Source organism: Danio aesculapii, chromosome 2 (genome assembly GCF_903798145.1).
Source record: "Danio aesculapii chromosome 2, fDanAes4.1, whole genome shotgun sequence".
Classification (NCBI taxonomy): Eukaryota; Metazoa; Chordata; class Actinopteri; order Cypriniformes; family Danionidae; genus Danio; species Danio aesculapii.
Window position 1 is genome coordinate 53,042,443 of NC_079436.1, and position 17,028 is coordinate 53,059,470.

The following is a 17,028-nucleotide window of genomic DNA, read 5'->3' on the forward strand; positions in this document are numbered from 1 at the left end:
ATAGGGCTTCCTTTTGCCACAGTACAGTTTAATTGGCATTTGTGGATGAAACTACATACTGTGGTACTTGACAAAGGTTTGCCAAAGTAGTCCTGAGCCCATGTAGTGATATTGCTCATAGATCAAGGAGGATTCTTGATGCAGTGCCGCCTGAGGGTTAAGCCCTTATCCTTTACGCTTATGCCCTTATCCTTTATGCACTGAAATTCCTCCAGATTCCTTGAATCTTTCAATAATGTTATGCACTGTTGAAGGTGAAATATCCACATTTCTTCCTATCTTGATTTGAAGAACATTGTTTTTTTTAAATTTCAATAATTTTCTCATGTATTTGTTGGCAACGTAGTGATCCTCAGCCCATCTTTGCTCCTAAAGAACTAGACCTTTAATGGATGCTGCTTTTGTACCAAATCAATTACAATCACCTGTTTCAAATCCCCTCATTATTTACCCAATTTACCTTATTACTAGCCGTAAATTGCTCCTGTCCCACATTTTTTTGAATGTGTTGCAGGTCTGAATGACAGGAAAGGATGTATATTTACAAATAAAATGAAGTTGACCACACAAAACATGAAATATTTTGTATTCATATTGTCTGCAATAAAACACAAGTCAAAGTAAATAAAAAAATAACTTCTTTCGTTTTTAATTTGCGTTTTCTATACTTCTCTACTTTTTCTGATGTGGGGTTGTACAAAATATATGCTTTTATACACAATATAATATATGCTTAAATATATAAAATATAATATATGCTTAAATGTATGCAATATAAGGAATTGTACACAGTACTTCCTATAATATTTTTTCTTCTGGAGAAAGTCTTATTTGTTTTTATTTTGGCTAGAATAAAAGCAGTTAAAAAAAAAATTTTTAAACAATTTTAGGGTCACTATTATTAGCCCCCTTAGCAATAATTTTTTTCCCGACTGTCTACAGAACAAACCACTAATCTGAAAATAATTCAGGAGGGCTAATAATTCTGACTTCAACTGTATATATAGTCATTTTTCATTAGTTCCAGTCAAAGTTGGTTCCACATCAGCAAGTACTGTCTTTATTCATGATCTGGCAACCTAAAACCCTGAAAATGTCACCATCCAATATTCTGCACGGGACAAACAGAAAACACAGCTTAACTAAAATAACATAAAGCTTAGCAAACAAACCGATAAAGACGCGAACAAAAGACGGAGAATGAGATGGACAGATAGCGAGTGACTGTGAAAGAGCAGGATATGGACTGACAGATAGTGATAATGAGAAGAGAAGCATCTGAGGTGAGAGCAGCACACTGTGACACGCAGCTCTTTGAGGAAGAACAGAGGAAATGAAAGACAGAAAAAAGAAGACAGAAAGTACAGGGAAGCAGACTGTATCTTGCCATTTGCAAATCTCACAATCTGCAAATGGAAAAGCAAAAGAAGAAGCTGTCAATGTCATTCCTATATACAGTTAAGGTCAGAATTATTAGCCCCCCTTTGGATTTTTCTTTCTTTTTTAAATATTTCCCAAATGATGTTTAACAGAGCAAGGAAATTTTCACAGTATGTCTGATAATACTTATTCTTCTGGAGAAAGTCTTATTTGTTTTATTTCAGCTAGAATACAAGCAGTTTTTAATTTTTTTAAAACCATTTTAAGGTCAATATTATTAGCCCCTTTAAGCAAATTTTTTTTTCCGATAGTCTTCAGAACAAACTATCGTTATACAATAACTTGCCTAATTACCCTAACCTGCCCAGTTAACCTAATTAACCCAGTTAAGCCTTTAAATGTCACTTTAAGCTGTATAGAAGTGTCTTAAAAATATCTAGTCAAATATTATTTACTGTCATCATGGCAAAGAGAAAATAAATCAGTTATTAGAAATGAGTTATTAAAACTATTATGATTAGAAATGTGTTGAAAAAATCTGCTCTCCTTTAAACAGAAATTGCGGGTAAAAATAAACAGGGGGGCTAATAATTCTGACTTCAATTGTCCGCTCTCAGAAATAAAGTTACAAGAGCTGTCACTGGGGTGGTGCATTTTCCAAAGGTACATATTTGTAGCTAAAGGGTCCATATATAGGCATCTCAAAGTACCTAATAGTAGCTAAAAGTACAGGGCCCTTCTCATCACTTTTGATGCTCTGTGTTCACCTCAAGTGTCATTGTACAACAAACTGGGTCCTTTGTCGCTTTAAATGAGAAAACTTTGTTGTCAATATGCTGATGTGAAAGGAATCTGCAATTTTATTATTATGATTAAGTGAAGTTTCACAAACTAATTACAAGAGGAGCAAGTGATATGATTGATCGTGGCTGGTCTCCTATCCATAATCATTTGTAAGCCAATCGGATTAATCCAAACTCATTATAAACAGTTTTTTAAAGAATCCCCCCCATCTCCTGCTTTTTTTCATTTACCAGGGGGAGCTCTCAAAATCTCGTACCCCGTTAAGGCTGATTTATACTTCTGCATCAAGTATAATCTGCATATGGTTTGGCACAGCTTTCGTGCGGTCGCAGAGCCCTCGCCGTGGCTGACGCTGCCACGCACCTCTCAAAACAATGTAACTACACGTTGCAACGATGCATATCGCAAGCTCTGTGATTGGTCGGCTTGGTAGCGGTGATGAGTGTGGGTGGTGCTGAGAGCCACAAGCCTGATAGAACGAGTGTTTACAAGTATCGAGTCCTGTCAAGGAGCTCCAGGGGCCTGCTTCAGTAAGGAGGTTCAACCAACTTGTTTAAACTTGAACTCTGAGTTGATTTACAGAGAGATTAAAAACTCTGAGTTTTCAGTTTCAGAACAGCTGATCTGAGTTAGGTCAATCAACTTTAAATAGACCAACTCAGAGTTGAGCGCGCACACCGTGACAATAAAAAGGCATTATCAATGGAGCGCAGATATTATAAGTCACCATGGCAACATCTGAAAAAAAGAGATCAGCATTTCTTTCTCCAGCTGAACTTGATGTGCTCATGCAAAGTTAAAGCAAATATGAGCGTATACATTTAAAAAAGCAACACCACTGCATCAGTGAAACGGAGACAGTTAGACGCAATCCCAATTCTATCCCTTAGCCCAGGGATGGGCAAACTCGATCCTGGAGGGCCGGTGTCCCTGCATAGTTTTGCACCAACCCTAATCAAACACACCTGCTTGTAGCTTTCTAGTGATCTTGAAGACACTAATTAGGGTGTTCAGGTGTGTTTGATTAGTGTTGGAGTAAAACTCTGCAGGGACACCGGCCCTCGAGGATCGAGTTTGCCCATGCCTGCCTTAGCCCTTCCCCTTACTCCTCATTTTGCAGGGGTAAGGGTGTCCCAATCATAGACTGTAAAATATATGGACGGAGCATCCGTGACGTCACCCATAGGTTTCTGAACACTGCAAAAGAAGCTACAAGTAGGCGCGGCCAACCGTCGCCATTTTGTTCGCGCGTCATCGCACCCACGGCGGGATACCAAACAAGGGCAAAGAGGCGGAGAGTGGGCGGAGCTACAGACGCCCGCTGGCACTTTGCTAAGACCTAGCAGACAAAATTTACTTTGGGAGAAACGCTTGATACTTCATTACCTGCGACTCGTTTGTGTTCTGACCACATGTGCTTGGCTGTACACTATATCAATAAAGTGTTTAGACTTTCAAAAACACTGTAGTAATACAGTGAGCCACTAAACATTATTCTTATGACGTTTTTCTACAGGAGGAAAAGGCGAAATACATCCAATCACTTCAGATATAGTCTGTGTTAGTAAATGCAAGACTATTGATGAACTCCAGCATAACACTGTATGATAACTCTTCAGATGACTGTTCTAGAGCCTACAGCTAATCAATCTGTCACATTCTGGAGTGCTTTACGGGTCTAAAGAAAAATATTAATGATAAATGATCTTAAATAAAACAAATACATTTATAGAGATGGTATACAAGTATATAACTTTACTCACATGGGAAACGAGGCCATGTGAATGGTTTGTGAGCACAATTAAGTGCACACAGCATGCCATATCATCTGATAATTGTAAGAAATAAGTCCAAAAGGCAGCTGACTGTGTAAAACCACATAAAACAAAACAAAAATACGATGAATATGCCGAGCTCAGTGGCTAATCTGCCGGATTCAGCTGAGGTAAAGTGACGGCGACCAGCGAGACCTAGCTGTCACTCAAGTGGCCACGCCCTTAATTATGCAAACTTAATATAACCTAAAATAAAGGAAACGGATGAGTTATAAAAAAATTCACCCCCCTCACAGTTGTCATGGAGGGTAATAATAGCTATATGAACCAAAATCGTTCTTTGTACCAGGCTGCAAGCACCTTTTTTTCTGTTGTAAATTTGGCCATTCTAACAGTGGGCTCAATTGCAACTTGCTCTATTATGGAGCCAGGACTAGCGGAATTTTGATGAATTGCAGTTTCAGTTACTTCCGTATTGGCTTCCCGAGGGAGAGCGGGAGGTTGCGGCTTGGTCCCAATTCTATTTAGCTTGAAGGCATATGGCTAAGGGAAAAGGGTGAATAGCCCTTAGAATGAAGATTTTTCAGCACCACACTTGAAACCAAAGGGTTAAGAAATTTTCCCACAATACACCAGCCACAAGAGCAGAATAGTAACACCCTGAAGGAGATCCACAAATTAGTATTTTTTTGTCATTATTATGAATTTTTATTACAAACAAACATATGTTTTAATATATTCATAACCGCGTTCGTGTTGTACAGTCATGCTTTAAAATAAAAACCGCTACATTTCATGATCTATAATCCATAATCATAGCAGTATCACAACATACTGACACTCGAATACCCTGTCAGAAAAGTCTAGTGGCTGGGAATGAGCTTTTTACAGTGTCTGCTATAATGTTAGTGTTGTTTTTTGGTGTATTTACATAGATGAATATGGCCACGGTGTAAATGCACAGTACAGTTACAATCTTATTGCCACATTAGATGGTTATGATAACATAATATATGCCTTCAGTGATTTCTTGAAGATAAATACCAAATATTAAAGCAACTGGAACAAAAATAGAATAGAGATTGGGCCTTAGTGTGGGAAAACATAGCTGCTCCAGTTAACATATTTATGTATAATGAGTAATGTAATGTGTGACGTTTATTGACTTCACTTGAAAAAGTGGGGAATCGGCGGTGATTTTAAAGTTATTTCAGATGTAATTGCAATAAATTACATAAAATATTCTACTGCATGGTTTCTACAACAAATTTGACAAAACAAGAATGCGTATAACCTTAACTTAATGTTCAATAGAAAAGTTTCATTTAAGGTTCCCACTTTTATACACATTGATCAGTTTAATAGATGTAAAAGTGCACTTGTGTGTCTGCCTTTAATATTGATCAAGGGGAGGTTGATATGACATTTACAATGTAAGCAGAACTAAAAATTGTTTTTAGAATGAGTAATAAACCTGTTAATCAAGTTACAGTACATGTCCCTGTCGAAGGTCAGTGAATTTAAGCTAATTATTCATTTAAGGACAAGCCATTCTCGTACGTGACTTTGTTCTTTGTGTGACTGAAATGTTGGCAATAGCAATTTCATCCAAAAATGCTAATTAAATTTACGTGCAAAACTGGAATATCACATAAAAATATGCGAATAAAGCAGCGGATCCATCCAACGAGTCAAAGAGAACAACATAGACACATCCTGATTATCTGGTGCCAAATATCAACAGTAAAAATAGAATTTACTGTGGTAGAAAAAGCTGTGTCAATCTTTTCTTTTTTTAAATAAATGATTTTAAATGCCTCAGAAGACAATGCTGACATGCAATGAACGCGTGATGGCGTTTGAAGGCATCAGCTGTGGGTCACGACGATCACTGGATGCAGAAGTATAAACCAAACTTAACATGCTCATCGATCAGGCGAGAGCCCTGGGCTCAATTATCTCCGAGCTCAGGGTTCTCTTCTGGGAGAGCATGTCAAACCTGCTAGTATTATCAAGCAATATCTGTGTAAACTCTTGACTTTTTGGGTAATATTTTTGCCGTTATTACACAAAAAAAAAAATAAAGGTTTGCTGCTTGCTCCAATTACTTATTTAGAATAAGCTGAAACACAATTCCTAAGATTTTGAGACATTTTTTAAAGTCAGTTTTTCCTAGTCAATACTATTTACTTGCGTTACTCTATGAACTCATATACGAGCATGTAACCCAACTCCTAACACTAAACCCAATCACTTGCCAATTCAAAATCTCACACTGTAAACAATTCTTGCGGTTTTAAATTTGAGTTCATCAAACATCAATCAAACTGACTAAAAATATTAGGTTAAACTTTTTTTTATAACAAATAATAACTTTTAGTTGATCATTTGGAAAAGTGGCAGAAGGTTGATTTCTCTGATGAATCATCTGTTGAACTTTTCTGAAGAATCATCTGTTGCATCCCAATCATCACATATACTGCAGAAGACCTATTAGAACCTGCATTATGTCACGAACATAATGAAAGGGTAGTAAATTTGAGTGTATTGTTGACCTTTAGAAAAATTCCAAAGCATTTTCCCAAAATTTGTGTCAAAATAAGATTTGTCAGCAAAAATCATTCCATTTGCTGAAACACAGAGAAAGTTTTGGCTAAATTAAGAGGCAAACACCATTCCAGAGTGGATGAAAACTTCCTGAACAGCAAGGTCTAAGGAGCCATCAGATATAAAGGTTGCTTTGTCTCACCAGAACATTTCGTCCTCTTTGATCAAATTATAGAATGATGGTCTGTGTGATAAAACAAGTTCAAAAGATAATTAAAAATATGAACACGCTTCAAGATGTCCTCCTCGTGTAGACCAACCGCCTACCCCATATTCTTTATTAACATCCTGTTAATTTTCTTGCCAGTATAAATGATGAAACTCATAATTACTAAAGTGCTTGTGAAAGTATGACAGATTTTTAAAGAAGCAGCTTCTTAAAGGGCACCTATGGTGAAAAAGCTACTTTTCAAGCTGTTTGGACAGACATATGTGCATGTATGGTGTAAAGACCGTCATATTGGGGTGATATAAAGACACCCAGTCCTTTTTTTTTTAATTTAACAACAAAAATGGTGGACCAATTGGAGCGGTTTTCAGACCGACCGCAACTTGACGTAGGAGTGCGATCCCCCCTCCCACCGAATTGATTGACAGCTGCGCATATTAACATGTCCCGGTAGTCACGTGTACAATCATATCAACAAAAGAGGATGAGCGCAAAGCAGCTGGGAATAAAAGGTGTGTTCAGTTCGCTAGGATCATCAATCATCATTAAATGTGATCAAGAGTGAGTTTTAAAAGTTTAACATGTTTTAAAACAGAGCATGTGTGTAATGAATTGATTTAGCTTAGCTTGTCAGAACAATTATAAAAGAAGACGCTTCAATCCCGGTTTGTGGACGTTAAATCAGATTTATTTTGTACGTTATTTGTGTGTGCACGTGAACTTTGTAACGACATTGTGTGTGACTCATCGTTAAGTTTACTCAACACAACAAATGCATTCAATACTCATTGGTAAAGTTCTTACTGTAGTATTTCTCACAAACGCTACGTGAGATCTGCTTCCTTTATGTCTGTTTGTTGTCTGATGCAGCTGAGGGAGGAGATTAAGACATGCTGAAAGGCACGTGGAAACGGTGGGCGGGGAGGACTAGCCTAAAAGGTATAATAAAAAATCTGATGGGTGTTTTGAGCTGAAACTTTACATAAACATTCTGGAGACACAAAAGACTCATATTAAATCTGAAAAAAGGGGTAACCTATGTGCCCTTTAAAGGAAAAGTTCACCCCCCCAAAAAATACCATCGGCTGCCACTTTGTGTGTTCAGAAAGCTGTATATCAACAGTTTAACTCCTTAACTGTCACCTTAACTTGTTAGTATATAGAAATGTATAGCACACTACCTGACAAAAGTATTCCCAGTTGTAAGAGCAACAAATAATAACTTGACTTCTAGTTGATCATTGGGAAAAGTGGCAAAAGGTAGATTTGAATGAATCCTCTGTTGAACTGCATCCCAATCATCACGAACACTGCAAAAGACCTATTGGAACCCACATGGACCCAAGACTCTCACAAAAATCATTCAGTTACATTCAGTATGGCGGTGTGCGTGAGATCTGCAGAGTGGATGGCAATATCAACAGCCATTGAGAGAAGCTAAACAGCCACAGGTATCAAGACATTTGTGCTGCTCATTACATTATAAACTACAGGAGAGGGCAAATTCTTCAGCAGGATAGCGCTTCTTCTCGTACTTCAGCCTCCACAACAAAGTTCCTGAAAGCAAAGAAGGTCACGGTGCTCCAGGATTGGCCTGCCCAGTCACCAGACATGAACATTATTGAGCATCTCTTGGGTGAGATGAATCCAGAGAATCTTGATGAACTCCTGCAAGAACGCTTTCTTTGCCAGTCCATTATTTCTGTTAAGTGACCAGAGCAAAGTCAGACCTTACCGTCCTAATGAAATAATTAAAAATCAAGGCATGATCATATTTTATTTTGGTAAAATAAGCGTAATCTAGAGGCTTTTGCCTTTCATATAAGCCACTTCTGATACCAAATGATCACTAGAAATCAAGTTATTATTTGTTGTTCCTAAAGCTTGGATAGACCACAAGACTTTTGTCGGGTAGTGTATACATGGTATTTATAATTTATAGTATGCATATATCATAGACAATTGTGATATACGTACGAACATAAAAATTGGGGAGGCAGTTAAGGCTGCTGATATTTCGTTTGTTGTTGATGGTATTAAAGGCGTCGCCCTTTTTTAGAAAGTGGGCAGGGAGCAGCAGCTCATTTACATTTAAAGGGAGAACATGTTTAAAAAGAACATGTTTTTACTACCATGCAAAATGGCATTTATAAAAGATACGTCAGGTATATTGAGCTGTAATATCACAGACACACTATGGTGTTAGCTAAGATATTTCTATATACATCTAAATTTTACTCATGTTGTAAAAAGTGCATGAAAGGACATCTTTATGAAATTGAAAAAGTTTTGCAGAACTGGAGCACAAGCACAAGGCACGCAGCACATAGTGTGATAATGATTCAGTTCAGTGAATCACATTAAACCAGAGGAAATGAATGGAGAAGAATGGAGTGGAGAAAACCAGATTTCTGAAAGATCCGTAAAGATCAAGAGAGTTATTATCATTGCACAGTGATGATAGAAAATGAATGAAAAAGTGATAAACGCTCAGAATGACAAGTCCATAGTCTGGTTCAGAATAAGACGCCCGTTATTCTAAAGAGATGTAATTATTTCAGACATGCATTTTTTCACTCACAAGGAGATCTGAGCTCTATTTCTTTGAACTCCGATGTTTCTCCTAGAATTGAACCGAAGGAAAATCTCGACAAAAAGCAAAAAACTTGATCATTTAACACCTATACTGATATCTCTTCACTGGTTACCTGTTATAGAGAATATAATGCCAGGTATTAATGTTTATCTCCAAAACAAATCGCAAAATCAGGCTCCTAAATATATAAAGGATGAGATAATCACTTATTAGTCGTCTCTATATTGCTCTAGACCAGGGGTGCCCAAACTCTGTCCTGGAGGGCCGGTGTCCTGCATAGTTTAGCTCCAACATGCTTCAACACACCTGCCTGGAAGTTTCTAGTATATCTAGAAAGAGCTTGATTAGCTGGTTCAGGTGTGTCTATTTGGGGTGGGAACTACATTTTGTAGGACAGTGGTTCTCAAACTGGGGGTCACGACCCCTGCGGGGGTCGCAGAATAATTTCAAGGGGTCGCGAGAGTGATTTAAAAATTGTGTAATTTTCAGTGATTATAATAAATATTTTTCAGTATTACAAGTGAAAGCTAATATTTTCAGATTTTTTAAAGATATCACTGATGAATTCATAAAGTATTTAGGACACATTCAGGCAGAATGCATCTTTGCACTTAAAACGCAGCGCTCAGGAACAGTTTAAAACTGTTGTCATGTCAACTTGCTGCAGTAAACAAAGCCAGCAACGCTTGTCCCGCCTTCGCGCTCTTCTTATTGGCCCACTGCGCTAGACTGAATCATTCAGTCAACGCCTTCTGCCTTCAGATGACAGGAGATACAACTGTGAAAATGTAACGCGCTGAAGATGAGAATGAAAACAACACTGACAGATTTAGTTTTAGAAACCACCTAAAGCTACAAATAATGGCACATCTGATTACTGATCACGTGGTGAATGAATGTTAATCCACCATCTACACTTTTCCAAGAGTGGATAAAAGACTTCCATTGGCTTCAAGTCTGCTATGAAAATAACTAAAGCATTCACTGTAAAGTCTGTGGGACGGAACTTTCAGGTAACAGTTTGCCACATCTACACATTTTAAGCACGAGAGGTTCTGTTTAATTCTTTATTTAATGGCCAGACGCTGTCAGCTATATGTCAAATTTAACACCACGTACACCATCGCAAAAGGGCTTGCACTGACCAAGATTAAACTAATATTGCAGCTCATGAAAAGAGCGGTATTGCTATTAAAATGATGTATACAAATAATAAGGCATATGTCAAAAGCATCTGTGCAATATCAGACACCATCTGTGAGAACACAGTACAGTTGTTACGGAAGCAGACGGACAAACAAGGGGAGTGAGTATAAACAATGTTTATTCCAACAGTAGAGTATTAATGAATATTGATGGAGCGATGAACGGAGTTTAGTGGAACTGATGATCCTCTTTGTCAGGTGGGATGACAAACACTGAAGGATGACCGAATGCACACACCAGAGGACTTGCGGGGAAGACAGACTGACGAGACACACAACGCTGACAGGACACCGGGAACACTGGACAGACTAGAAGGAAACAGAATAAAGTTAAGTATAATTGCTGAGATCGTAGGGGAGTGAAACCTAGGAAGTGGTTCACTCAGAGTCCGCTTCGTAGGAACGAGACCGGACACTGAGTGAAGTGAGGTGTGTGCTTATATAGTGAATGGGAGTGATTGGGTGCAGCTGTGCGTGGTTAATACTCAGGTGAAGGTGCTCGGTGCGTGATGTTGGTGGAAGAGCCTGGCCAATCCGTGACATTACCCCCCTCCCCAGGGCCCGCTCCTGAGGGCCTGAACCTCCGACGTCGTGGTGGTCTACCTCGTCCTCGAGGTGCTGGAAATTCTGGGTGATTGGAGTGGAACTCTTCCATAAGTGCGGGATCTAGTATATCGGATCTGGAGACCCATGACCTCTCTTCTGGACCGTATCCTTCCCAGTCGACGAGGTATTCAAGCTGACCACCACGACGCCGGGACCGTAGGATGTCCTTGACTTGGTAGATGGCCCCTTCTTCTAACATCAGGGGGGGAGGAGGTTCCTCTTCATGGCCAGGCTCTGTGGAGGGAATCAGAGGATCGTGAAAGGGTTTTAGAAGGGACACGTGGAATGTGGGGTGGATTCTGTACTGTGGTGGTAACTGTAATTTGTATGTGACGGGGTTGACCTGTTCCAGAATGGTGAAGGGACCAACAAATCTGGGACTTAATTTTCGGGAGGGCAGTCGCAACCGGATATCTCTGGTGGAGAGCCAGACCTTTTGTCCTGGAGTATAGATGGGGCCTGGAATCCTCCTCTTATCCGATACCTCCTTTGTTCTGCGTACTGCCCTCTGGAGATGATGATGAGCATCGTCCCAGACTCTCTCGCTCTCCCGGAACCAGTAATCCACTGCGGGGACATCAGATGGTGCGCCATCCCAGGGGAAGAGTGGAGGTTGGAACCCTAGGATGCACTGGAATGGCGTGAGTCCGGTGGTAGGTTGCCGCAGGGAATTCTGGGCGTATTCCGCCCAGCCCAGAAACTGGCTCCAGGAGTTTTGGTGACCGTGACAGAAGGTCCGGAGGAACCGCCCCACTTCCTGAATTTTCCTCTCTGTCTGGCCGTTGGTTTGGGGGTGATAGCCAGACGAGAGGCTTACGGTCACACCTAGGAGTCTGAAGAATGCTCTCCATAGTCTGGAGATAATTGGGGTCCTCGATCCGAGACTATATCTTCTGGTAACCCAAAATTTCGAAAGACGTGGTTGAACAGGTTTTCGGCGGTCTCTAGGGCTGTGGGTATACCTTTCAAAGGAATCAAACGACAGAATTTAGAGAATCGATCTATGATGACTAGAATGCAGGTGTTACCTTCAGACAATGGGAGGTCTGTCATGAAGTCAACTCCTAGGTGTGACCAGGGGCGGTTTGGGATGGGCAAGGGATGGAGTTTACCAGCAGGTAGATGGCGAGGACTCTTTGCCATAGCGCATTCTCTGCAGCCCTGGACGTATCTTCTCACATCCCTCGCCATGTTCGGCCACCAAAAGCGTTGGGATAGCAGCGAGAGGGTGTTGTTGGCCCCAGGATGTCCTGTGCCCAGAGATGTATGGCTGGAATGAATGAGATCTACCCGTTGGTTTTCAGGGATGAAGCGTCGATTGGGGGGACAGCCCGGCGGAGTTCTGGATTCTGGAGTGGCGATTACTGTAGGAGCGGACCATTGGATGGGACAGATAGTGATCTGATCGGGAAGGATCTTGGCCGGTGTCTCAATAATTTCATGCTGGTCGTGAATTCTGGAAAGTGCGTCTGCTCGGATATTCTTTGAACCTGGTCGATATGAGATAGAGAACTGAAATCTGGAGAAGAACAATGACCAACGGGCCTGACGAGGACAGAGTCTTTTAGCATCTTTTAGGTATTGGAGATTTTTATGATCTGTGATCACCTGGAACGAATGTTTGGCCCCCTCCAACCAGTGTCGCCACTCCTCCAGGGCGAGCTTGATGGCCAGAAGTTCTCGATTCCCAATGTCATAGTTCCTTTCCGCCGGGCTGAGCTTCCGGGAGAAATAGGCACATGGATGGAGTAATGAAGGAGTACCGTGGTACTGGGACAGGATGGCTCCCACTCCGGTGGTCGATGCATCCACTTCGACCACAAACGGCAAGTCAGGATCAGGATGAGTCAGCAGTGGGGCTTGAGTGAAGGATTCTTTTAGGTTTTGGAAGGCTGCGGCGGCTTCGGGAGGCCAGGGTAGTGCTTTGGGTTTATTTTTCAACAGGTTGGTGAGCGGAGCGGTGATGAGACTGTAATTCTGGATGAAACGTCGGTAGAAATTAGCAAATCCTAGGAAACGTTGGAGTTCCTTTATGGTTTTTGGTTCGGGCCAGGAGATGACGGAAGTGACCTTCCCCTCGTCCATACGAACCCCTCTTTGATCGATGATGTACCCCAAGAACTGAACAGATGGTGAATGGAAGGAGCATTTTTCAGCCTTGAGGTACAGGCGGTGTTTCCTGAGGGTTTTCAGGACCTCCGCAACGTGGTGGCGATGTTCGGCCTCACTCCGGGAGTAAATCAGGATATCATCTATGTATACAATGACGAAGAGATGGAGGAACTCCCGGAGGACTTCGTGGATGAAGTTTTGGAATACGGAGGGGGCGTTAACCAGACCATAGGGCATGACCAGGTACTCGTAGTGTCCTGTAGGGGTCACAAACCCAGTCTTCCACTCGTCCCCCTCACGTATTCTCACCAGGTTATAGGCGCTGCGGAGGTCCAACTTGGTGAAAATTTTGGCGGATCTGAGTTGTTCCAGGGCCGCAGGGACGAGAGGAAGGGGATACCGGAACTTGACTGTACCTTGATTTAGGGTTCTGTAATCGATACATGGCCGCAGCCCTCCATCCTTCTTAGCCACGAAGAAGAAACTTGAGGCAGCAGGTGACGTGGATGGACGGATATACCCCTGACTCAGAGCCTCATGGATGTACTCCTCCATTGCCTTGGTCTCCGGAAGGGACAACGGGTAGATCCTACCTCTGGGCATAGGAGCATCTGGAAGCAGGTCTATGGCGCAGTCCCATGGCCGATGTGGAGGTAGCTGGGAAGCTCTCTTGGGGCAAAACACATCCTCGTATGAGGAGTAGATCTTCGGGATCTGAATGGATATTTTCTCGACTGGACTTTCGACAGACGTGACGTAGACGGTAAGGGGTCTTCGAATTTGTAAGGGTAGATCAGGAAAACAGCTGGATCGGCATTCTTCTCCCCATCTCTTAATTTCTCCTGTGCCCCAAGAGAGGATGGGATCGTGCTTCACCAGCCACGGGCGCCCTAAGATGATATCCATCGATGCACCCTCCAGAACCAGAAATTGAATCTCCTCTTTGTGGAGCAGTCCTACTTGGAGATTGACGGGTTCACATTTTCGATGGATACGTGCCTGACAATGGATATCTTTGGTTATGGGCTGAATCTGATAGACGTGCGTCGAGGCTTCTGTGTTAAGCTGGAGTCTGCGACAGAGGGCGTGCGAGATGAAATTTCCTGCTGACCCGGAGTCGATGAGGGCTGTGACTGAAACTGAGACAGAAGGGGTAGTTAACTGGACATTAGTGGTGAGAGGATGCATCTTTTCAATAGGAGAACTGAACAAACTCACCACAGAGCGTGCTGGACGAATGGGACAGTCCAGCCTGACATGTCCTTTGGCGCCACAGTACATGCACAGACCCCGGGTCAGCCTCCTCTGTCGCTCGGTGATCGTGAGTCTACCAGATTCGATGATCATGGGTTCTGGTTCTGGAGGGACGGCTGGCTCTGGCGAACGGAGGAGTGCTTGGGATATTGGTGGAGGATCATGCTGGTAGACCCTCAGACGATCGGAACAGCGCAGAGAGTGTTGGATGAACTTCTCCAATCCCATCGTATCGTCGAGGGCGGCCAGCTGTACCCGGAGGCTGGGCTCTAGTCCGAACCGGTAGGTTGTGAGGAGAGATCGCTCATTCCAGCCGCTAGCAGCAGCCAGAGTTCGGAACCTGAGAGCATAATCCTGAGTGGACATGGCTCCCTGTTTGAGATGGTATAGCTGTTCTCCAGCTGCTACTTCAGCATCCGCGCGACCAAAAACCTCCTTGAAGTACTTTGTGAATGACTGAATGGAATTTGTTACCGGCCCAGACTGTTGCCAGATGGTTTCAGCCCACCGAAGAGCCGACCCAGAGAGGAGGGAGATGATGAAAGCGATTTTGGACCGATCTGTAGGGTATAACTCGGGTTGCATAGTGAATACCAGAGAACATTGCAGGAGAAATCCATTGCACTCCTCCGCCCCGCCAGAGTAGGGCGCTGGTCGAGCCATGGGACTGGATGAGTGGATGGACGGTGAAGAAGTGCTCGGTGCTGGTGGTGCTTCGGGAAGTGGAGCAGATGGTAGTAGCACTCTCTTCAATGAATCCACCAACTCCTGAAGGGGATCGTGAGTGCTCATGCTGTTGGTAGTTTAAGGTCCGGTCTTCTGTTACGGAAGCAGACGGACAAACAAGGGGAGTGAGTATAAACAATGTTTATTCCAACAGTAGAGTATTAATGAATATTGATGGAGCGATGAACGGAGTTTAGTGGAACTGATGATCCTCTTTGTCAGGTGGGATGACAAACACTGAAGGATGACCGAATGCACACACCAGAGGACTTGCGGGGAAGACAGACTGACGAGACACACAACGCTGACAGGACACCGGGAACACTGGACAGACTAGAAGGAAACAGAATAAAGTTAAGTATAATTGCTGAGATCGTAGGGGAGTGAAACCTAGGAAGTGGTTCACTCAGAGTCCGCTTCGTAGGAACGAGACCGGACACTGAGTGAAGTGAGGTGTGTGCTTATATAGTGAATGGGAGTGATTGGGTGCAGCTGTGCGTGGTTAATACTCAGGTGAAGGTGCTCGGTGCGTGATGTTGGTGGAAGAGCCTGGCCAATCCGTGACAACAGTAAACGTATTGTTAAGAGATTGTTAACGTGAGAGCGGTTCGTCCGTGTATCTTTTGGTCACTCAATTATGCTATAAAAATGTATTTTCTTGTGATAACGGTGCTCCAGGATTGGCCTGCCCAGTCACCAGACATGAACATTATTGAGCATCTCTGGGGTGAGATGAATCCAAAGAATCTTGATGAACTCCTGCAAGAACGCCTTCTTTGCCAGTCCATTATTTCTGTTAAGTGACCAGAGCAAAGTCAGACCTTACTGTCCTAATGAAATAATTAAAAATCAAGGCATGACCATAATTTATTTTGGTAAAATAAGCGTAATCTAGATTCTTTTGCCTTTCATATAAGCCACTTCTGATACCAAATGATCACTAGAAATCAAGTTATTATTTGTTGTTCCTAAAGCTTGGATAGACCACAAGACTTTTGTCGGGTAGTGTATATATGATATTTATAATTTATATTTCATTGAGACATATTTTCCTCACGCATGCATATATTTATTTTTTGCCTGTTCGTTTTGATTAGTGTTGATTTCAAATGCAATAAATCTGTTTATAAAACTTAAAATAAGTTAGTTTTATTGTTTGGATATGTTTTGGAAGTGGGGGGGGGGGGGGGGGGGGGGGTCGCGAGTTCTTGACGATCTTACATTGGGGGTCGCTGGCTCAAAAATTTGAGAACCACTGTTGTAGGACCAAGTTTGGACTCCCCTGCTCTAGACTATCCATCGGTCCCGGTCGAGAAGTTTAAACATTTTTAAAAAGGACACGAAAACCTATTTATTTTCAGAGTTTGATTAGGTTGACAATTGTAATGGATTGCCTGTGTGAAAAGCTGCGTATTGAATGAATATAAATGGTTGTTTTGCTACTACCAATGTGTAAGGCATGTGTGAAGTACACGCTAGTGCAGAATGAAAAAGTGGTAAACGCTCAGAATGACAAGTCCATGGTTTGGTTCAGAATAAGACGCCTGTTATTGTTAAGAGATGTAATTATTACAGACATTCATTTTTGCACTCTCAATGAGATCCGAGCTCTATTTCTTTGAACTCAGAGGTTTCTCCTAGAATTGAACCGAAGGAAAATCTCGACAAACAGCAGAAAACTTGATCATTTAACACCTTTACTGATATCTCTGCACTGGTTACCTGTAATACAGAAAACAATACTAGGTTTTAATATCTGTCTCCAAAACATAGTAAAATCAGGCTCCTAAATAT